The 24,279-nt window shown below is 39.0% G+C and overlaps 1 long non-coding RNA gene across 1 annotated transcript; it reads right to left on the bottom strand.

Moving 5' to 3' along the window:
- Positions 1–399: 399 nt before the first annotated feature.
- On the bottom strand, positions 400–12,904 carry LOC113948691. Its single transcript, XR_003528212.1, has 2 exons — positions 9,207–12,904; positions 400–7,581 (listed from the first exon to the last, which is right to left on the bottom strand). It is a non-coding gene; the product is annotated as an uncharacterized LOC113948691 (long non-coding RNA).
- Between the last annotated feature and the right edge of the window lie 11,375 nt (positions 12,905–24,279).

Genomic DNA, 24,279 nt, shown 5'->3' with positions numbered 1-24,279 from the left:
TACTGAAGCAGTACTCGTAGCTCTGCAACTTTGTGATGTCCTGCTGTGGTTGCTCCTTTCTGGAGTCTCTTCTTGCCATCACGCTGATGAGTTCAACACAGCTGCTCATTTTGCAATGTTTCTTAAGCCCCTCCCGTACTTTAGCATTCGACACTCATCTCTAGACTTGTCAGCTATCCCCGGCTGGTTCATGAAGTCCCTTGCTGCGTTGCTATAATAGGAAGGTATCATTCACTACCTTTGCCCAAACCGTGCCTTTCAGGCTGGCTGTAGCATCCTGAATGCTGCTGCAGTGGCTCATCTGACTGATAAGTAGCAAGAACTGTTTTTGAGTCTCTTTGTTGTGACACTGGTTCTGAGTTTCGCCCATGTATAATGAATAGCCTAACAAACATAATGTATTATTTCATTCCTTTATTAAGTCATTTATTACGCTGCAAGTTCTTTAACTTCATCAGAAAAGTTTCTGGATAAAAATAATTTAATGTTATGGTGTAACATTAGGCTGCTTTTCAGTAAACCCATACATTGCAGAACCCGCCCAACACTAAAACAATAATTTTTTTATTCAAGAAACTTCTAGTCAAAATTTTTATTTTGCCTGGAAATTGAGTTTGTTTTGGTTACTGAAAGGGAAAAAATTCTCTTTTAAATACTCTTCTCACCTATGAGAACATACACATTGGCCACACGCTGAAATACTAAAAAAACTATCTTTCTTTAAAAAACACGATGAATCCCACATTTTTTCTGGGTTTGAATCCAACTCTTAGTCAAAAGAAAATATAGAAATAAAAAAAACCAACAGTACAAACAGAGAACAGATGTTTGTTTACATTTAAACATATGCCATTCAGCAGTTAAAAAAATGATTCAGACACCAACATATCAAAGGCATATTACTGGCATATGGTGTCTGACATGCTTCTCCAAATGAATACATACACTGGTTTTGATGACAACCATGCAAATTGTATCTTTCCACATGAACAGTTTATCAGGGAACAGTCAGATTTGTGCCTGTACATGAACATGTATTTTGGATTTCTTCTGGATGACACACCATGTTGTAACCATACAGTATGTCAAATCAGGAGAATGTGTGTCAAATCATCCTCCCTCCTGTTTCCTTTGAGACCCAGGGTAAGACTTTAAAGCATGTGAGACTCAGCAAGCAGGTCTGCTTGGCAATAAGGGCCATCTGGCAGCTGTGCTGCACAGGACTGCACTACAGCTCCAGGAAACACTCCTCCTTCTAGGACAGTGACCTTGTCTCCAAAAGAAGGGCCAGGGCAGAGAACCCTCTAAAACAGCCAGACAACACAGTGGCAAGTTTCAGCCAGCCACATCAGGTTGGTTTTTTGCACTGTAGATTTGCCCTGGCTCCTTCAGTCCCTCAGCACCACTGAGAGTACAAAACCCAAGCAGAGTCTCCCATCAGTTGTCACAACACAGTCCTCATTTGGAGCATTTGCTAAAACCAGATTACTCACCATACCAGGAACAGCAGAGCACAACCACTGCTGCTGCTGAGCTGCTCTCCCAGAGGCAGGCAAACACAGTGAATTGGACACAGTGCACTACTCCCAGTGCTCTTCTCAAATCTGACAGCTTGATCTCCTTGGTATATGGTTGACAGTTCCAGCACATGGGAGGTGATCATTTCACCATAGGAGAAATAAGTGTTAAGGCTTATTAATATTATGGGGAATAGTCAGGCTAATATGAGGTTACATGTCAAGGTATTGTCTAGACTTCAGCATGTTTCAGGGGAAAAAGCATAATTTCAGGTGCTTATAGAGCTGTGCTGGCCAAGATTTGAGGTACCAACTCACAGATTCTGGAGGGCCTCCAGGATCAGATATAGGGTTAAGGGAACTTTTAAGATTCCAGCTTTAGAGCACAATACCTCAGTTTTGCCTGCGTTCCTTTCTAGAAAGTTGTGAGGACGTAATTTTTCAGCTCAGAGCCTGTGAAAGCGAGAATAAAATAAGCAAAGGTCATACTGAAGTTTACACAAATAGCAGCTGAGGAAGGTCAAGCTGTTGAGAGAGAGACTTTACTGTGCTCGTATATGTAAATAAACAAGGAAAAAACCCTCAAAAGCCCACTTACTTAAAAAAGCTAAGCTAACACTATAGTCCTCGCTCCCCCAAAACAGGTCCAGCTCCAACCCTGATTTTGAGTTCAGGGACACTACCTGATTCGTGGGGCCTAAATACATATCTTTCTCTATTAAATAACTAATATATTTCTACATCAGAATATCCTTGAGCCTAGCAGTTGATTCATCATTTTAAACAATCACAATTCAACCAGGGAGAGTCTCCCATGAATGCACTAAATCAGGAGAAACGCCAAAGTGTTATTCCATCTCTGGCTACATTTAGAGCCTAACGGGGTGCACATGCTGGGCCCACTGATGCCTGGGCAAGGCTTTCAGCTCATAGCTGGCTCACGTCCTGTCACTTCAGAGCACAGAGAGCAAGCTGTCCTCCCTCCCTAGGGACAAGAGTACATCTGTTCCTCAGGCCAAGGTGCTGAAGACAGGCAGCAGCTAACCAGCGTTCAGCATAAAACTGCCAAGCAACTCGGGCTAGCCTCAAGTTGCAGGTTTGATTGCAAGAGCTCTGCCCTGATGTTTTCTGTACTTCTGATCCCAAGCTTACTGCCCTTAAATAAAAATACTGTTAGTCTTTATAGAATTTCCAGTTTATTCTGTCAGCCTCTCCCATGTGTTCTCTCTGGTATAGAAAAGGGGGGGAAAATAGCCATATATTGTCTTCTAGTCACTAGTTGGTCCTCCTTTAAGGACCTTGTAAGACATTTTTTGTGTATTGTTTCCCTGCATATGTGGGCAGCTTTACTACTTCATCCCCCTCAGGACCACTTAACAACATCAGCAAAGCAATTAAGTGTAGTTTTCAGGAAAATGCCAGAGGCATTACACTGTCTGGATGGGAGTCTCAACCCAATTATTTTCAGCTAGTTGTGAACTGTGGAAAGTGGACTTTACTTCATTATAACTTCAGTTCCCACTGATTAAAAGTCTAGTGTGTTACAGACGGTAAGGAAAAATGAAACAATTAAACTTTCCATCAATAAAATTGCTGCATATTCTTCAACATAGGGGTTTACTTCTCTCCAGAGAAGTGATTAAAATGAACTGATTGAACTATAATTTGATTGACTGAAGAGCTGCAATCTATTGCACTAAAGCTTAAATTCCATCTTATTGCTCTATTTAACTCTGAATATAAAAAATTACTGGCGGTCTTGCAAACCCCTTATGCAGTCATCCAGCTGAAATTTCTTGCTGCTCACAGGCTGCAGCAGGTTCTGTTCTTTCACTGCTGTGTCTGCATGATTCACAATGGATTGACGTGGAAAAAGACACAATGATAGCTAAGAAATGACATTAATACAGCCATAGAAAAAACCAGAAAAGGCCTGTTATATTATTAGGTATCTTCCACCTATTACATAATCATCTGGGACTTCTAAACACAACCACAGATAAAGTTAACCCAAGAGACTGGAGAGAACAATTGTCAGGTTATATAGAGTTGTAACAGCAAAAATTAGCATATTCTCCTGATGAAAAATGCAGCTGTGTTGCACCTTCCTATTGCAGAGCTGTGTTCAGGAAGGTGTGAGGCTGCCAGATGTAGAGGTTTGTAGACGTGCATGCCTATGTACGACTCTTTCCTTCTAGGAGAGACCAGAGGTGCATGTTGGGTCTGCCCTTGAGTTTAAGTTGTGCTGGCTGTGAATCAGGACACCTGGGTTCCAGTGCAAAGACTGTTTCTTTGGACTAAGGACAAGTTTTTATAGTTTGCTTAGACTAGAAGGGCTACATCTCCAGAGATGAAGCATGCTGTCAGGGACTCCTATTGAACAGTGAGGTCTAACAAACACCACTTAAGAAACAACGAGCTGCTGCTTCTGTCAGTTGGCTGCTATGATGTTTTGATACAGGAAATACCAAGAATATCAATGCCCCTCTGAAAATTTAATCAGAATGCCATTTCCTATCATGAGGTTGCCCCTCTGTTGTATGACACCTGTCTTCTCTATTCCCACCTTTTTATTTGAAACAAAGCACTGTATTTGAGTTACAGCTGCACCACAGTAGCATTGAGTAAGAATATAATATAGTATTAAGTCACAGCAATAACACCTTATATTGGTAATTAAATGCATCAGGTTGGGTAGAATGTGTGGTTAAAGATGGACAACATCTGGGTTAAATACTTAATGCACTTCCTCTAACAGGCAGCTCAAACTCCAAATGAATTCAATACATTTTCCCACTAACATCACCAAGAATCAGGGCATGTACTCCTTGATAATATTTACTACTGAGCTCAGTTTGCTGTGGAGCTTTGCACTTCTGGCTGTGACTGATCTACGAGGTGGCTTCACAGCTGATCAGGCCATGTACGTGATTTGTGCCAGCTTCAGCCCTTGCACACTGCCCATCTCAGTTTTACAGGGATGTCAGACCACAGCTGAGGTCTACTAATCCACTAAGTTCTTTGGTCTTATTGTTTATGCATAGGGCATACCACAACTCTTCCTGTTTGCTAGCCAAAAGCTACCAGAACTCTAGGGGAGTCACTGAGGCAGTATCGATCTGAAAAAATGCTGCCTCCACCTAATTTAGAAGGAACACCTTTGACAAATTATATTTGGCACTTAATGATTGTCTTGCATTGTTGGCCTTTTCTTTTGTTTCCTCTTTCGATTCCTAATTACTATCCATGTTATCCTCGACTCCTCCTCACCACAGGTAACTTTGAATAAAGCTGTGCAGCAACAGTAACAGGAGCCTTTTAAAGGGAGACAATAAGACAAATACAGAACCAAAAATTTGTAGGTGTCTCTGGAGACTGTAGAATGTTTTCTATGTTCCCCACACACCAGTGTAGCTTAAATGCCTACTTAATGCTTTTTAATCTTTCATTTCTTACAAAGACAGATAAATTCTCTCAATTTTAGCACCTTTGCATAAAAGTTGCAGAAAAAGGTGCTGTGTAATTAATATCTTGCTTTCTTGCAGGATGAGAAAAAAAGGAGCCCCGAGTGTGAAACTAGCCTTGAGACTTCTCTAATTCCTAAATGGGAATGGCTGTTTGTCTTGCTGACACGAGTCATAAGAAATCTGGGGAGAGTGCAAACAACATCAAGAGCAGGGCAGGACCTTCTTCCGAGCCCAGCCTGTGTTGGCACATGAAGGAGGAGGCACAGACATCTCTGGTGACCCAAGGAATTGCTTAATGTGGTTCCCTAGAGAAGTGTCAGCAAGTGCATGGACAAGAACTGGCCAACAGTTCCAATAGACCCTGCTGGCCTGGCACACCAGGGGAAAAGTGAAGAATGATTCAAGCTGGATCTGTTTTCCATACCTGTTGACCTCCTGGCAGATGCACAGGAATAACCATTTGTAACTACCAGAAAGAATATAATTTTGGTACAGATGCTGTAAATCACACATGTGACTTCTCTGTCTTTATTCTGTTATGGAGAGGCAATAGAATTTTCTGTGCTTTAACAACAAGTTGATTTCAACATCTCCAATTACAAAAATACAGAAAAATGTATTCATCAGCAGATTTATATTTGGAAAAGAACAGCATTTTAATTACATAGATACCATAACTCCCCACTTTTATGGAAATGTGATTATTGCAATTTCTTCATTAGGTAATAGTTCCACTATTTAAAAAAACATTATTTAAAAGACATGGTGTTATCTATTTATTCCACACTGTTAAAACCCCAGCAAAATGTAGGCAAACACTTGAATACTTTCCTCCTAGCAACCAAGGTCTCTCACATCAGAAAAGCAGCATATTTGGTTTTTTTCTGTACCTTATATTAAGCCAAATTTTTAGTTTATGACCCTTTGGCCATTCAATATCATCAAGTTCTTGGAATATAATTTTAGGCAAAAGCCTAAAACAGTGACTAAATCATCTCTTTGTTCATTTTCTAAAACAATTTAATTTTTTTTTTCAAAAACACCACACAAGTAACAAGAGTGCGCTCAGCTTTAACATTACAGGAAAACCATCTACCAAACTACCCAAAATTACTTTGGAACAAAATTCCACATTGGATACATCCAAATCCCTATGTGAATGCCTCCATCAGCACTACTTGCATGTAACACGGCCAGATTTTCAGACTTTTGCATGTCCACCAGCAGAAATATCACAAAATTAATTTTTGGCACTAAACTTCTTTACGTTTACTAACCTGCTGCGTGACTTAACTCTTCAAATTACAGCAGCATTTCAAAAAGTACTGAGTTTCTGCAATTCCCACTACAGTGAGTATAAAACACAGATACTGAGTACTCCCCTGGGATTTAGCTCTGTCTTTCAAGGCTGTGATAACGGTGCTGGTTTTGCCGAAGAAATTAAGGTTTCAGATCTCTTAACGTGTTTGTGGAATCTGGGATCCAAAAAACCCCAAACAAACCAGAAAATACACTATCAGAATCCTCTCATTCTTTCCATCCTTCTTTCCTTACATAAAGGTAGGTCCTCCTTTCTTTCTTTTCTTATCTAAGGGAGATCTATGGTCTCCTTGCTAACTCTTCAAGAAAAACAGAGGAGCAACAGGGAAATCTGTCTTCCATGGAAAAGATGAAAGATACAGCTAAGTGAGAGGATGTGTCCTTCCTCACACAGTGTAGTCAAAGAGACAGCTCCCCCTGACTTTTCCCAGAAGAGTTCACAGAAAAGTGTCCAGAAAAGTCCCTGTTCTCCCCAGCAGCTCTGTGAACAGCAGGATATACTGCAGCACTCTGGGCTGCTGCTGCCGTGTCATTTCAGTGCCTCCGAGGTCAGCTGAGAGCGTTAAATTAACACTGTTCCCAGGCAAAGCAAAATGTCTGGGAACAGGATGGTGCAGCATAATAATGGGAAACGAGGGGTTGATCCACACCTACATGCTAAAGGATCGGAAGGAGCAGGGGACATTGATGTGAATCTGACTTCTGTGACTTAGTGCCAAATGTATGTTATCACACAGATCTCCCAGCAGATTATGTGTCTCTTCACCTCCACTTAACATTTTCATAGCTTATTTCAGTATTTTTGCCTTTGTTTCACCCATAATAATTTATTTATGAGTTTAGGATTATTAACAATTTGAGGCTTCGTTATAAACCATCCTGAGGGAATCTCACCTGCCTCATCCCATTACATTATTAATCCCAAATATCTAATTTATATTTAATAAGACATCAATTGAACATCAATAAAATAATAATGAATTAATAAAATATAGCTTCCTAGAAATACTACTAGCTTAAGTATGTATGCAAAAGGCAGTGCACAGTCTGTGGGTCAGCTATCAAATCTCTCTGAGACTATTTCTCAGAACCATTTAGTACTTAGAATATGATAATAAGCCATAAAAATATTTAATTGCTATGGTCTTAAAATAGTTCTTGTGATAATTGTAACCCATACCAACCTGTGAACCTGAGCTGGGAAGTAACCAAGAGTTCCACATATGAAAGCCATCTTGAAACATTGTATTGCCTAAGGGGCTCCGTGTTTCCACAAACTGAAATGGCAACAGAATTTTAGTTTGGGTAAATATTTTACTTTAACATGACCTCTTAAACTGAAATGATGGATTTTTCTACACAGAAAATCAAAATAAGTCTTTTTTTTCTTTTCAAACTGACTTAAATGTCTGCCTATGGACACTAACAGCATAATTCGACATTACTGCTCTGGATTTCTGTTTTAACAAAATACCAACCCAAAGGACAAGCTTTGGCAAATACTTCTATGCAGACAGAAATGGCATTATTTCACCCTGAGGAATTTCAGTAAAGGCTGTGCTCCTATCCCACCCTATCGCTCCACAGCAATGATTATCACTAATTAGTGATAAATTCCTCATGAGGGGAAGAAGAGGGGCAGGCACTGATCTCTTCTCTGTGGGGACCAGTGACAGGACCCAAGGGAATGGCCTGAAGTTGTGTCAGGGGAGGTTTAGGTTGGATGTTAGAAAAAGGTTTTTCACCCTCAGGGTGGCTGGGCACTGGAACAGGCTCCCCAGGGAAGTAGTCACAGCACCAAGGTTGACAGAGCTCAAGGAGTCTTTGGATGATACTCTCAGGCACAGATTGTGACTCTTTGAGATGGTGCTGTGCAGGGCCAGGAGTTGGAGTCAGTGATCCTTGTGGGTCCCTTCCAACTCAGCATATTCTGTGATTCTGTGAATATTCACTGACTCTCTTTTCCTTTTCATCCATAACACATTTGTCTTTTTTTTAACTGCTCAGGTCCACTCTTTGGCTATCTGCATTACACAAAAGAGGATTTTAAGGCCAACTGTGCTCGGGCACGCAACATATGTTCAAAATTACAATCCTATTTGAAACCTCAATGCCACTTGGGATGTTTACCAGTCCACTGAGAAGTGCTATTCAAACACAGAGAAGTTCCAGCTTAACATTTAAAATTTGTTAAGCTCTAAAAGGGCCATCAGACACTGTGGTCTGATCTCCTACAAGAGATTTTTACTCTGTTACTTCTACACCAATTCCCACAACACCTATTTGATTAAAACACATCTTCCTGAAATACTTCCAAATTTATTCTGTAAATGGAAAATCCATCGTCTCAGCGCTTTACATGAGCATTTATTACCCCACACTTAAAAGCATGACTTCTCAACTGAACTTGTCAGGCTGTCACTCCCACCCACTGACTTGTAGTTCCCTCTACACAGTGCTTTGGCAGCCCATATTTTGGTCCCATGAGGGTGCTGGTACACCACAACCTCCATGTGCTGGACTCATCAAAGGCACGAGCAATTCTACCACTCAGAAAGACACAAGCAATTGCATGCTTACGGTCACATCCTTGGCAAGTCTTTTTACCATGAAGGATTCATCAAAGTTCAGAATGGAGGATATGTGCTATGTTCTTCCTGAGCAGACCCAAATACATTCCATTTTGGGACACTCTCATAGGGAAATGATGACTAGTTTAACACAGAGAGCACCTTCCTATACCTCTGAGGGGCAGTTCTAATTTTTGGTCAACTCGCTTACCAGAGTTTCCATTTCCTGCCATGCAACCACAGTCAAATTTTGAAAGAAAAATGCCACTCACCTCTCTTTTTAAAAACTTCCACTATGGACCAGTTTCATTGTTCTCGTTTGAACTACTCACTGACTTGAAGAGATCAAGTTGAAGAGATTCTTTTCATGAGTAAAAAACAATAAAGTCTTCTGTTTCTGGGTGTTCTTTGCAATGGATCCTGTGAAAATCAAGATAAATAATGTACACCAACTCACCTTTAGTGAACACAGAGCCACCCAGAGTGACAGCTATCAGTTTGTCTCCAGTGAGAGCTGTATAACCTCTTCTGTAAACATGATGCTGAATAACGATCAGTCTCTTATTCCTTGTGTCTCTTTAGTGTGACAGACCCTTAATTATGGCTATTAGGTTAGTAATTGCTTCAGAGAAATCTACATGGCTAAAGCTGTGTTCTCCTCTGGACATCAAAGACAGTATTAAAACCCAGTTTAGGAAACTTCTCAGAAACATTTGCTGATGTTCAGCCCAACTAAGGAATGCTCTGCTCTGTACAGAAAGCACATACCTTCTCACTGTCTCCTACTCCTGGATGATAAGCAGCCTGCAAAAATTGATACCTCATTGTAAAGGGAAAGATTTACACATGAAAGCACTGATGGAAAACTCCACCTCTCATTAAGCTCTGAAAAACTACTAGAGATTTTGGTTATCTCACCCAGACCTCTAGATCCTGCAGAGTTCACCCATCTTTAATAAGTCCCTGACATATCTGCAACACAACAATGCAAAAGCAGTATTACAAATTATGGCTGTGTAACAGAAAATTGAACTAGAAACCACCCACTAAGGCACTGTAACACCAGCATCTGTCACTGCACCATAAGCAGAGCTGTAACATTTTAATTCTTTATGTGTAGCACTTACAAGCACCCTTCAGATATAAACATGCTTCTACAGTAAACTGTAGAAGGATCTCAATGCAAGTACCCCAGAGAGGCAACAACAGGGCAGAATCAAGATTCAGGTTCGCACCAAACAATAAATAATTCATAAACCCTTTACACGTAATTCTTACATAGCAGTTACTAGAAAATTAATGTAACTGCCTCTCAAGAGAATTGCTAGAAAACACTGTTATCTTCTGCAGGTATGTACATGCAAGCTAAAGCTAAATCTATATAAGAGATGATGACACATCTTATGATGACTTATTTGGCTTCAACTCGTTTTGGAATATGTAGCAATCTATTGATAGACAACGTCTTACAACACTGTCTATGTGGAAAGTAATGCCTGGCAAATTATCCATTCTTAATAAAGCTCTGTGCTTCTAAGTATTACTGTTGATGCTGCTCTTGACTTAGATTCAGCTAATTTTTGTCTAGGCTCAGCACTGTGCCTCATCCATGTTTCTCCAGCTCCCTTAGGATTTGGAAATACAAATTTCTACTTAATGAGCCTATTAAAAAATTAAGAAATGCATATGCAGCACTGCCCTTGTCTATCCATGAAAATAACACTGGTTCAGGATGCTAGAAAGGCATATGTGTGTACTAAAAGCGTAGATTCCAAGATGAACACTGTATTATCTACAAGCAAGTTATACTGTCCTAAAAGAACACTGTCAAGGTGTACTACCACATCCAAATAAGCCTGTGTGTGCCATGCAGGAAAAGAATATTCAGATGAACCACACCTGTAAAGGTAAGTTTCTTCTGATCTTCACAGCCATATGGTGATGATACAAAACTCAGTAGATTTGAAACATCTCTCTTCTTGTTCCATACCTGTACAATAATAATTATTTTAGATGATTCTAAAGGATGACTGCATTTCCTGCAGAGTTCATGTCACACTCACTCATCAAGAGCTGCTGTAAGCAATTGTGATATACAAAGACATGTATAACCTTAGCAGCAGTAACATTTCTCTGTGAATGCTTCCCTTTCCAAATATCTTTTAACCAATACCACATCTGCTGCTCCATAAGCCACGATCCTCAGCTGTGGGAGCTTAGAAGCTTTCCACTCATTTAGTTATCTGTGGGGACTGCTAAAGACCAGGTCTCATGTAATTCTGAGTGCAAGAAAGTGTTCTGAAAAAGGACATTTAAACTATTTATGATCCTTGTAGCAGTTTAAATCCTGCATAGTATTTTTGATGAAGCTTTTTTACTCCAGAAATCCACAACCTAAATGAAGGTCTGATAAAACCCCTCTGATTTGCCACGAAAAATCAATCTTCTACTGCCCAATTCCATTCTTAATGAAAGAGACAATTTAGAAACCTACAGGAACATGCTTTATTGATTCATTCACAAGTCACTAAAGCCTGTGCCTGTGTTCCCTCCAATAAGACTAACCACATAGTGCTTCTCATGCACTGAATTGCAGGAAAAGACGATGACCTCAGATCTGTTCTGCTGGAAGTCCAGTGAGACTAAACACGCCCAATAAATGTAAACACAGTGCACCACTAAGTTAATGATAAAGGTATGTAGGAGACAAAGAGACTTATATTTCCTTTTTATTATCCCTTCATTTGAGCCTCTACCTTCTTTGTAATCTGTTTACTCAGGACAGTTGTGCCCAGATGTACAGCTGTTTTTTCATGGAGGTACCTGTTTTTCTCAATTTTGTGGATGGGTTAAACAAACCAGGAGGAGGTCAACTTACATGTGTGAGGTCACACAGAGAACTGTAATCTGAACTGCAGCAGATGCCTGAATTCATTCAGGTTCAAGACCTAATTTGGCATAAACCTGCAGTGTAGCTGCACTGTCTTTCAATAACCTCCCACTCTTCTCATGAAAGCAATAAGAAGCAGTAAGAACAGCAGAGCCTATACTGGGCAAGCTTTCCTATTTAATTCCACTAATGCATTTCTGCTGTGACCTGTAGTAACTTGGGCAATCTAGTACAGCTGAATGCCCCATAAGAATTCGGGATGATACACTGTCTACAAGCAAGATACAAGGAAGTACAAGAGAGCAGCTGAATACCAAGAATCATCCAGAAGTCGGAAAAAAAATGAACTTAAAAAATAGAGCTTAGAAAATACAGGAAAACACATTATCAAGAAAATATGTTTTAGATAGTCCTATAGGTACTTTCAAGTACCACCAATTCAACATTCATGTTCAATTCAAAACATTACATCTGCTTGTCCTGCTTAAGGAAATACGCTACACTCAGATTTAGTATCAGGTTTTACGGTAACTACAGTTACTACAATTATTCCAGTAGAAATACCTTGAAGCATGATTTCAGGTTCACCCAGGTTTTACCAGAAACCCAAAGTCTTCTTCCTTCTACCTTATGACAAAATAGATTTTAGGGAGCCCATTTCTCTTATATCACTCTAATATTCTTCTCCCTTTACATATGCTTTTGGTAAGTGTCCACAGACCCAGGCAATAATGCTCTTTACTGCAAAACTTGTCTGTTCATTTCATGATTTAGTGGTTTTAGTACAATTCTATGTAGAGAATGCCTTCAGAAAGCAGCCTCTGCTCTCAGGTAGCTGTTACTTGGATAAAAAAGGTAACAACTAATTTAGTGGTGTATAGAGGAATTAAAATATTTTGTTATGCTCTTTAATATTTCCCCTAATTCTAAAATCAGACAAAACCCCAGCATAAAAATCACTTTTCCTTTAGAATTGTCTCTCAGCAGGGTAGTGTGCACAAGTTATCGCTTTGTGCCATACTGTATGTTCAAAGCCATCAGTACTCAATGTGCTAAGAAGTGACACTGAATCCCACAATCAGAAATAAAACCGAAAGTTTCAAAAAGATTTCAGAATTTAGATGCATATAAATAGCTGCTTTGAAGATGGAAAGCATTTTACAGATTTACATTTCGGTCTGTTTTGAACGGATAAACAGACAAAAATATGTTTTTAAAAGGAGCAATATGATTTCCAGTTTAACACTTTCCAGAATTAGATTGTAAGAAATACTAGGAGTGACAGAATAATTTATATTCACTGTACAGAAAGCTTGTTTTGCTTCTGCTTATTATTTGAGCTTCTGAAAAGCATCTCATTTTATAACCTTAACAACTATTAATGTAAGCCACAAACTTTCTGCAAATGTACATTCCCACTTTCACCTTTTCCAAATAAAAGGATCCAAAATAATCACGGTGCTATCATTGTTAAGTCAAGAGATTCAGAAGGTTTATCAGAGGTTTCCTCCTCTTCTGAAACACAGAAGTAATGTTGCCAAAGATTTCACACACACTTAGAATTAAAAATGTTGGGAAAAGGGCCCTGAAAGGAAAATTAATTGGAAAGATTCATTCCCTAACACTGCTTCCTGTCACTTCACTCCTAATGACTGAAGTGTTTTTATAGTTTTCTGTGTTCTCCCTTAGTGCTGTATAATTTGATTTCCAAATCCCCTGAGAGCTCTGTGACAAACCTCCAGGGTGTTTCCAGGATGTAAAGGTCAGAGCTGAAGACAATGGGGATGGGGTGTGCAGAGGACAAGTCTCAGAATCTCTTGCTTCAAATCCGTCACTGACACAGAAACCAGAGTCAGTAAAGCACAAAGGGGAGTCTCTTACAGGAAAATCTTAAAGGAACCTCTTAAAGAAGTAAAGAGTAGCTGCCAGCAGAATCCAAGTGACATTCCTTAAATCAAGGGAAGAAGACAGCTTTCCCAGAGATCTTCTGCATGGAAATCAAACAGGCTTCCAAATTTCTTGAATAAAAATCACTTGGAAGCCCAAACTGTGGCTTGCACACTTGTCTCATGTATAATGCTTGGAATTTCAGGAAATCCTCCTGTGCTATATTCCTGGACTTCTTCCCACCCTATGCTCCAAAGAAGTCTTTTCCCAGTCAGCTCCTTCACTGCCCTCACAGCAGCCTCCAATTTCTGACAAGATATTGCTGTTTTGGGCTAGATATCATATGACCTTCTGTATGCTGGCTCTATTACTGTTAAATTAGTGCCAGCCAATCTCTATCTTAGAGTTACCTAACAACCTTATTTTCCTTTTTATTAGTTAATTAACATAATCACTTCCTAAGAACAACTGTAATGCTAGTTACTGGAACAGGTGCTGTAACTAGTAAAAAGTCTATAAAGAGAAAAATCAATATCCCACCAGATGTATGTAAAGGATGTACCTTCCAACATCACAAATTCCCTTTTGGGGACCTGAAAATATTCTTTGCTGTTTTTGCATGATTTGCCTCAGTTTTAACTCATTTTTTATTCTTTGTTTAATCAAATTCTTCTGTAGTATAAACATGAACATCATTATGCTAATTTCTGCACTAGACATGCAAATATATAAACATTTGTGTGCCAAATTATTAAGGTTCTGTCTATAATGTTATGCCCCTATTTACTATCTATATTTTATGTCTTATGGATTTCTAAACATTTAAATTTGTATCAGTGCTGTCACATATCTGCAAGCAGAGACAGTTTTATGAGCACTAAAAAAGCTGCAACACACAGCCACTAAATACTAATGACATAAATGGTATCCACTAATGGTCTCTATTTTTATTACAATGCAAAACTTCAATACATTGCAATTACCATTGCTCTAAGGCTGAACCATACACACTGTATAACGCCAACTTCCATCTCCATAGTATAAAATGACATTATTTGTTGTTCAGCCCTGTACTGCAAATGTTGACTGAATGCCCAAGTCAGCAGTTGTAGCTAAAATTCACTCTATTTACAGAGTCTCACTGTTAACTAATACCCTAAATTGTCAGATATGCCAATGTATTAGACATTTTTCAAAGCCTGCTGCACTAATAGCATGTAAGCATAGCACATGTCTTATTGTACCTGTCAACAGCCCAGTAACTTTGCAAAGGTAAAGTGTGTCAAAAAAGGGAATTATCTTCTTATGCTTCTGTTAAAAAAATCTTTAGTGAGTGATTTTTCTAAAATATTGCAATACAAAAGTGTATTCAACAAAGCTTACTGTCTTGTAACTGGGTTTCTATTTTGCCTTTTTAATGTTAAATTTTAAATTCTTCATTCTTAATTAGAACAGTGCCTCCTTTTACTTCAGCTATCAAAGAGACAAAAGCTTGCTCTTAGAACTTTGAGACAGTGGAAACCTCAATGTTGTTCATAAAACTGGATGAAAACAAGCGCATGGCAAAATCTCTGATACATGAATCAGGGAGTGGAGAGGTAATTTAACTTCATCTATGCATTTTGCTTGCCAGAAACTTTCACCAAAAAAAGGAGAGCTAAGTTCATCTCTGAGACTTTCTCACGCCAGTTCATCTCACATAAAACAAGTCCAGTTGGGTTCCCTTCCACTGACATCAAGAATAACCTCCAGAAAGCCGAAACTTTTGTTGGAAACAAGAGATATTTTTTCTATTTCCATGCAGCTGGGAAGTCATTTACACAAGGAAAACACTGGAGACAAAGTAGGTGTCAGACTTGGTAGCTTTTTACATGCATTTTGTGACACAAGGCAGACAACAGAAACGTGCACACAAAATATTTCTTATCAAGGGCTGGCTAGTGAGAAGAGCAAAAATTAGGAGACATTAATGTAATTATTACAGAGTTACCAAATACTGCTGGTTCTTAAAAATACACTCCAATTATCCCCCATAACTTTAAAGCACAGAAAACCATTCCACCTGAAAGCAGTACTTTCTTTAAATGTTCTTACTCAGTTTGCATAAAGCTAAACACACATGACTGTCTATAGAAGAACAAATGATTTGAAGTACATAGACTAATAATACCTAAATCTTACAACTGAGAATACTGACAGAATATTACTTATTTTTGATTCTTCTTTTCTCTGCCAATAATCTTGAACAACGCAAGTGCTCTCTAATGCAATCTGAACCCACTTCAGTCTTCTAATATTTTGACTAAATAGGTTTTAACATGGATTGCAGTTAACTACCTCTGTTCTACAACTGCAGCAATAAAATATTCCAACTGAAAATTAAATGGCAGTTTTAATTTCAGAATACAGGGTTTCTCAAAAGAACAAATTCATTACTTTAAACATTTGTAGTAAAACACAGCTTTTCTAAATAAGTAAAATATGTTAGCTATTTTCTCAACTGGGATTTAAAATAATAGTTCCTTTTTGCAATTCAAAATGGTGGGTGGGGGGTTAATTTTTAATCCTCTTGACACATCTTAAAACTGGAAACAAACCAGACTGACTGACTTCACCAATGCAAAAATTAAATATTTGAGTATATGAAAAGCATTTTTTTTCTAATTAATTCCCTGCTTTTCTTGAGGAAACTGTTGGGTAACCACAACCCATTCTGAGGAGTATTTTGGACCTTTTGAGATACCATCTTTGACAACCTGTATCGTTCACTATAATTCTTTCTCCTTGCTTAACAATCACATTGTAACAAAGGAGGCCCTCAGCTCTTTTTAATAAGACCTTGGACAAAATTTGAGGCCTATCAACTTGAAAGAAAATGTTGACTTTGTTTCAGTTTGTGAGAGTAATGCCTCCAACACAAAAGTAGTAATAGGTCACAGGTCTGCTAATGCCAAGCCAACAAGTGCCCAACCCATTTTTTGTCGTTTTGGTTTTTTTACTGTGGTTTCTTTGCTTGCTTGGGAGATACCTTTTTTGTTTGTTTTATTCTCCCTGACTGGAGGTTTACAAGTTTGCCTGTATAACTCTCTCTGTAACAAAGCCCAATGTCATTCCCCTAAAAGACCACACTTAAGTTAGGTCCCTAATTAAGAAAGCAGCTGCCCTAGAAACCCTGTAGTATCAAGGAGAAAGAAGGAGACACCTGCAGATGCCAAGTCAGATGGTCCCTACACGAGAGTGCTCCCAAGCTCCTAATGCAGATGCCTTAAGATAGCACAGTTTCATGGTCTGAAACCAGTTCAGGATCTAAACTGTCCTCCCCTAAAAGTCTGTTTCTATTTCAGCCTAAAAAGTGTATGTTCAGTGAGGGCACTGAAATAGAACACAGGTAGGAGCACAGCTGCTGCCTGGAATCAGAGTTACAAAGGTCTCTCTGGCTATTCTGTACATTCCCAGAGTATGTCCGGTGGGTTTCCAAACTCAAACACTTGACAGCTGTCTCTGGGCACCTTTCCCACCCTGTTGCTCAAGTCTCATCTACAGTAAAAAGAACATAAGCTCTCGTGGAGCATATGGTTACACACAGTGAAAACATTCTCCTTCACTGAAAAATAAAAAAAAAAAACCCCATGGAAAACAACTAGAGGGTCTCTGTACACTTCAACGGGTGGTCAATCCAGCCCTAAACCAAAAGCCTCTTGCCCCTGTTACCTGCTTGGAATATCTGGCTATAGTTTTAGGGGGTTTTTAACATGTAAAGACACTATTTTTAAAAGCACTCCAGGAAGGTTGGCTGCCCGTATCTGTGTTCCTTCCAATGGGAATGGGGTGGAATATTTACACCTAAGGCAATGGGTTTTTTAAGGTGTTTCTTCTGATTACAACAGGACAACGAAACAGCTATAATATCTGAAAGCTTTAGACTTCTGTCTTGTAACCATGCAGATGAATAGCTTCAACCTTTGCAAGAAATTGCAGTATGAATGTCTGTTTTATTCCACAGTTGTGTCTGAGTAGACTATTAATAGAATACTGATAAATGCTACAATAGCTATTCTTTTTCCTCCCCTTTTGCTTTTATGCCATTGCCAATACCTATCCTTTCCCTGGTGCTGTCAGCTGATGCCTGTCTCATAACTCTTGGGGTAACAGTATTAGAAGAAAAAGAAACTAAGTTCAAATAAAGCTGCCAGGTGGAATTCAACATTATGAGATTATGGACTGAATTGTTTTCTGAAGCAGGCACCTATATGCAGAGTTATACCACTAATGACCTACAAAGAACTTACATATTAAAATTTAATTACTATAATAATATTTAAGAGAAGGGAAAAGGTACTAAAGCTAGATATATTTCTTTTTCTAGTAGCTATGTGATTTTTAATGGCAAGTAATAACTACCTTCATCTTCTCTGTACATTTCCTAGGGACTGTGTTTGTAGCACCACACATTGCACCATGCTCACATGAATCCGAAAGGGGTTACAAAGTCTTTGTAAAATATGCATGTGACTAACAGGACATATACCCAGGCCTTTACCAGTCTGTGTGCCATTCTCGGGCACACAGCTGCATTTGTACAACTCTCTTGTGTTCACTCTTGTGTAGTAAATCTAAAGAGATTGGGAGCTGCAACCATTGGTCCTGTGAGTAAAAATAAATCAGTGACATTATGAAGAACAGACAATATAAAGACTACACAATAACTATGAAGAAACCTAAAAAGTTGGATTTCTTGCAAATACTTGTAAGCCATGCAAGTGAAAATAAATGATTACTTCGTTACAACACCAACAGCCTCAAATTATCAGTGTAGAACTGTTTGGATGCCTTTATTCAGTGAGTGAAATTGTTTAATATATAAAAGTTATCCATGCTATAATTTATGTCACAAATCCTAGAACCACAGTCAGATACTTCATTCCGATTGCAGCAACTGCCATTGCCATCAGAAGCAACCAGCTCCTTAACTGGCTCTTTCAAGAAAGCCAAATAATGAAGTGCCACAGAGAACAAATATATTTTTTGTTCCCTGAAGCAATGTCTTCAGTGAGTTAGAGGAAACAGCTTTGTTAGAGAAGCCTCTAAGGCTGCAACTGATGTTTTGTCTGCTTTGAAAATTTGTATTTTCTATAGTTCTCAGACTATTAAGGTCAGAGTAAAAACACATGTAAAAGAAACTAAGAGAAACAAAAATCTCATTTTCTCAAAAATATCTGAATAAACTTGGGAAGAATTAGAAACATCTAGATGTTTTTCCAATCTGAGCACAATCCAATCCACAAATATTTTGTTCAAAAGGTTCTAACACGTCCACAGTTAGGAGTAACAGTTCTACCAGTTTTATCTTTTAAGATCACGGTGGCAAGTATGGTAAGTACTGTTGAAACATGCATGCACACATTTTAGAAATTGCTAACATTTGCTCATTACTGGAAAGCCATCTTGGTGAGGACAAACAATCTTATAAAAATGTTGCAATAAAACAAACAAGAAAACTATGAATACAGTATACGTGAAGTGAAATAGTCAAGGAAATGAAGAAATTATGCGGTGTTTTCAGGAAAGCTGAGTCGGCTGTGGCTCTGATAGGTGGAAACCTGAACAACCACAGACATCACAGAGAATCCCGTGTGTTTGCTCACCAAAAAAACCTGACTAGTGGGAATTTCCATGCACAAAGGACTAGATTGGACACTAAAACTGTCAGCATCTGAAGGGAGGGTGTCAGAGGATGGCCCAGGCTTGGCTCAGTGGTGCAGAGCAATTGGACAGGAGACAATGGGCAGAAACTGATGCACTGGAAGTTCCATCCAAACATGAGGAAGAACTTTACTGTGCCGTAACCATGCACTGGAACAGGTTGTCCTGAGAGGGTGTGGAGTCTCCCACACTGGAGACATTCAAGAACTATCTGGACACAATCCTGTGCCATGTGCTTTGGGATGACCCTACTTAAGCAGGGAGGTGGGACCAGATGACCTACTGTGGTCCCTTCCAACCTGAGCCATTCCTGTGATCCACAGATGTCCCTGCCACCAGATCATTCATGTGACTTCAGAAAAGCTCCAACTGATTCCCTTATCCTGTCCCACTTGTACTCATGTTTCAGACATAGAATCCAATTTTCTCTTCTCCTCATCCCCACTTTTAAAGCTAGAAGCAGTTTGAACAAGCCACCACTGAACGAGTAAAACACTGAACTGAGAGCCCATTGGCTAACATCTGGTTGCTGTTTGCATTCAGTCTTTCCAATCTGTGTTTAGAGTTAACAGGATTTTACTTGCTATAGCCCACCTTCACCTGGAATCTTCTTCACCTCTCCCTTTCATATTTACCTTAAACCCCAAATCTCTGAGATGTCTAACCATGGGAATGGATCAGAATGGATTTAAAGAAGTCTGCACAATGAAGGTGAAGGGCTACAGATCTCTTCACATAGCTGTGCACTAAGCAGTAAGCAGCTGAACTAAATGCAATAGTAATGCAGGGCTGAATTTTCAGATGCATCCCCTCCACTTGCTATGTCTTTCCTAGTAATAGAGATACTGCTCAAAAACATAAAACTTAACTAGCTGGTATAAACTAACTTTACATAAGCAGTTATGACCTAAACAAAGTTTGAACAGTACATAGCCTCTGGGTACTCTTTTGAGTACATTTTGAGTTTAAATTTAGATTTTTATTGCCCTTGGAATGCTGAAATAAACTTTCAGTCCCACTGGTGCAACTCCAGGAAGAGACTATATTAAATTTCTCTGTTCATGAAGGTGTGTGCCTTCCTTCTATTCATTACCAGGCATGCAAGTCACATAATAAAGCTGAGCTGGTTTTATTCTTATACAATGTGCACCTTATTATGGTTAGCAGAATTCTGCAAGGGCAGTTCCCATTAGCAAGTGTTATCACGTAAGAGCTGAGAATCACATCAGGGGGCTTTGGGATTGAAAACACAGATCTGACACACACCAGGGCCTATCAGGGAATGGTCACAGATTTAGTTCTTCTCTAGCCTGGGATAGATATCCCCATTTTCCCTGTTTCTGCATAACAACATTTAGAACTAACTCGAATCAGACTAATCAGATTACTAAAATGGCAATGGGAAAACAAAACAGAAAAATTAAACATCTGAGTTTTGAAAAGCCAAGCCAAGGATTTGATTATTTGACAAGGAAAAAAAGTCTTGAATACCCTAATATTAGTAACATGCATGAGCCTTATGCATCTAACATTTTACTAGCAAAAGAATAAAGTAGGCATTGTTAGGTACAAGTAGCATTAACAACTCTAACATGGGAACAACCTGACATACTAGTAAAATTAAAAATCTGTTGTTTTGTCTGAGGTTTCTTCATCACTTCCCAAAAGAAGTCTGTCTTGGAGTCAAAACAATTTAGTTAACTGGGAACAGCGAGACATTTCTCTTACAAATCACAAGGAAAGATTCACTCATTCCATTAGTTGTTTAGCTGTGTAACTGGAAGAAACATTCCTTCTTTCAAACATACAAACCCATAATGCTGCACAGGCCCTGGGCAGAACATTTAAGGTAACAGTTTTAATATACAATGAAGCAGAGACTCCTACACACGAGAACAGGTGCAAATCAACACTTGCCTAAATAAATAAATAAATAAAGTAAGTTGCTTTGTGAGTTTAAAGATAGGCAGATTTCAATGAGCTGAAAATAGTCTTTGGGACAAAATAGCAGTAACCATGCCTATGAAAAAGAAACTATAACCAGTGTATCTCTTGATGCATCTTATCATTATCTTATTGATGTTCTCTTATCAAAATCTCATTCAGCTCTGTTTTTATGTCAAGCAAAGGTCGTAAGTCTTCAAGGCACTTTGCCCTTGTGATAAGTTGTAGAGCCACATTGGTGGCAGAAACACATCTGTTTGGGGAAAACTGGACAGAGATTATCCAGATCTTTACCCCACTAATAGCAGCTGCAGCTGGTATGAAATTCATGTTAACTTGGAGCATGAAACACTTTACCAATATAGTTCGCCATTGAATCATTTGCATTTCAAGGTGGCATGGAAGGGAACACCTATCGTTCTAACCATGTTCATTATAGCAGAAGAGAATTTGTGATCTAACATCTAACAGTAAGTTTAAAGAAGAAACTGTCATTTTGACAGCTCATTTTTGAGATTTATATTTTGTCGTGGGTTTATGGAGTTTTTTACGTTATTTAAAGACAGAGAGGAAGTTTGAGGAGAAAGCTGGGAGATTGTTTATTTTTAGGCACTGTCTCAGCAATACAGTCAAACTGACAGTATTTCTCTGATCCCCTTTACCCAGAGGAAAGTTTGTGATTATCTCTTCTTTTTCCATACAACATAAATTAAAATTGTTTAACCTTTCCTTCCTCTTCAGCTCCTAATCTATACAGCTAAAACTGGTTTAGATGAACTTCTCTTTTGCTGGTTTGGGGGGGCGTCTTCCATCTTTTGGCTTCACTTCTAGGTGTTTTCAAAGTTGTTTTTTCCACAATAGCCCGCAATTTGTGGTTCTGGCCCTTTCTCCTCTTCTACAGTATTTTGAAGTTTAATTTTATATCTTTTACAAGGCTTTTGATTTTTTTTTTTTTGTAACTCCTACTGCTGCTTTTTCTTTATGCTTTTATAGGCATTGATAACATTATGAATTACATTATGCTGCACAGAAATAAAGCTCACTAGAATTGAAACTCGCTGCCATTTTTTTTCCAGTTTTTGCAAGGAGTTGAGACTCCCTATGAATTTATTTTAAAATCTCCTTTAATCCCCCCACTGGACTGATGTTTCCTTTCAGAAAAGGAGGACGTTGTTCCAGCCAGAAGAAATGACATAGCGTGAAGGAAGTGAGAAAAAAAAGTCCTGAGTCATGAAAGCAAAGAAATACAAGTGAAACAGACTTGAGAAAGGATTAAAATCCACAAACTGGAAGGAACAGAAAAGTAGGATGGAGCTCTAATTGAAAGGAAATAGAGGACTGATTCTACGTAAGAATTAGGTAGATCAAGGAGGGAATACTTGACCAAGGGAGAGCTGAACTAGCAGATAGCTCTCACCTTTTAGCTCTGTTCATTATTCTCCCTCTGCCTTCTGTTCCCAGGGAGAGCTGGGAGCCCTTCCGACAAACTTTCTCTGGCCACAATGTCGAAGCTTGAAAGAAAAGCACTCGGGACAGGAGCTGCTCTCAGAAGGTCACACAAACACTACCAGCATGCAGTGATGGACCTGCACTGTCCTTCCAAGGGTGGGAGGAATATCTGGGCTCCAAGGAATGTAAGTCAGTTCTTGTTCCCACCTCACCAAGAAAAGGGAAGATCTGTATCTAAAGTCTGCCAATTGATGTGTTTTATCAATAAGTGCTTCCCTTCTTCCCTGGTACTCTGGAAGTCTGACTGCTGTGGAGGCAAAATCCCACTGCTAAGAGCTGGGCACACTGCAGCTGTGTGTCAGCAGAGCCCTAAACACAGCCATCAGTAATGAACCACCACCCTGGACCACTGACCACAGCCCCTGTGCCTCCCCTGTGTGCAGCCTGGCTGACTTCCTGCAGGCCTTTTTGTCAATTAGAGAAGCAATTTTGGTTTTTTGGTGTTCATTAATCTCCTTTCTCCTCCCAAACACTATTTTGAAAAAATCCATGTTTACAGTAACTAAGTGCACTGTGCATTCATCAGAATGAGTACTGTAGCTAAATCAGAGCCCACGGTTACAGATACCCTGCTTAATCCACCATTTTTGACCATTCTGTCATGTGAGGTAACAGCACTTAAAATGAGAGCTGTGCCAACTAAAAAAGCTGAAAAGGCCAATATTTTCTGCAATTATTCCCAGGGAATGCCCAACTGGATTTTAAAAAAACTATGATCTTTTAATATTCATCCTTCTGAATAGGATGTTAAAAAGTAAATCCCCCTGAGCATCATGGCTATACTTTAAAGATGATTCCAGCAATAAAAAAGATTTCACATGGATAACTGATATATTTTCTACTAGGTGCAGGGGAAAAAAAAAAAGAAGAAATACCCCAAGCTATGACAAGTTTGCGGTATACGTGATATATGATAGTAATTGACATCCTAACAATAGGAGACCATAAAGATACCTTGAAATTATTTCCTTTTCTATTTCTTCCCTATCTGCTCTTCCTCCTCTGTTTCTTCAGTAAGGCAAATCCACTAGCAAGGCAATTTAATCTTCCAGGGATAAAGAAAGGCTTCCTTGTCTGAGAAAAATAAAAACTTCTACTGGTCAAGGACAGAAAGCCCAAGAGAAGGAATTATCTACTGACAGTGAGCTATGTTTTTTTATCTCTAGGAACGGAAGCAGCAGTATTCTGGAAGAAATAACATTGATTTAGCTAGAACGTAAGGAAGACATCTTCTGTCTGATGTATGCAGCCTTCTGGACAAGGGTAGGACAATAGCTTGTATTCCCTGAACAAAATACCTCCTACCGCGTTTTCACTACCATTTACTGAGAAGAATTTTATTCCCTTGTAACATTTAACTCTGAACCATAAGAAACTTCACGCTCAGTCATGAGCCTGGATGGATGCTTATGTAAGGAACTACCAACAGGATAATTCTTCTGGGCTCTTATGCCATGTATAAATAGGACAGG

Source organism: Corapipo altera, unplaced genomic scaffold (genome assembly GCF_003945725.1).
Source record: "Corapipo altera isolate COAL_440 unplaced genomic scaffold, ASM394572v1 62, whole genome shotgun sequence".
NCBI lineage: Eukaryota > Metazoa > Chordata > Aves > Passeriformes > Pipridae > Corapipo > Corapipo altera.
Note: the sequence above shows the minus strand (reverse complement) of the source record. Positions and strands in the feature narration are given on the sequence as shown.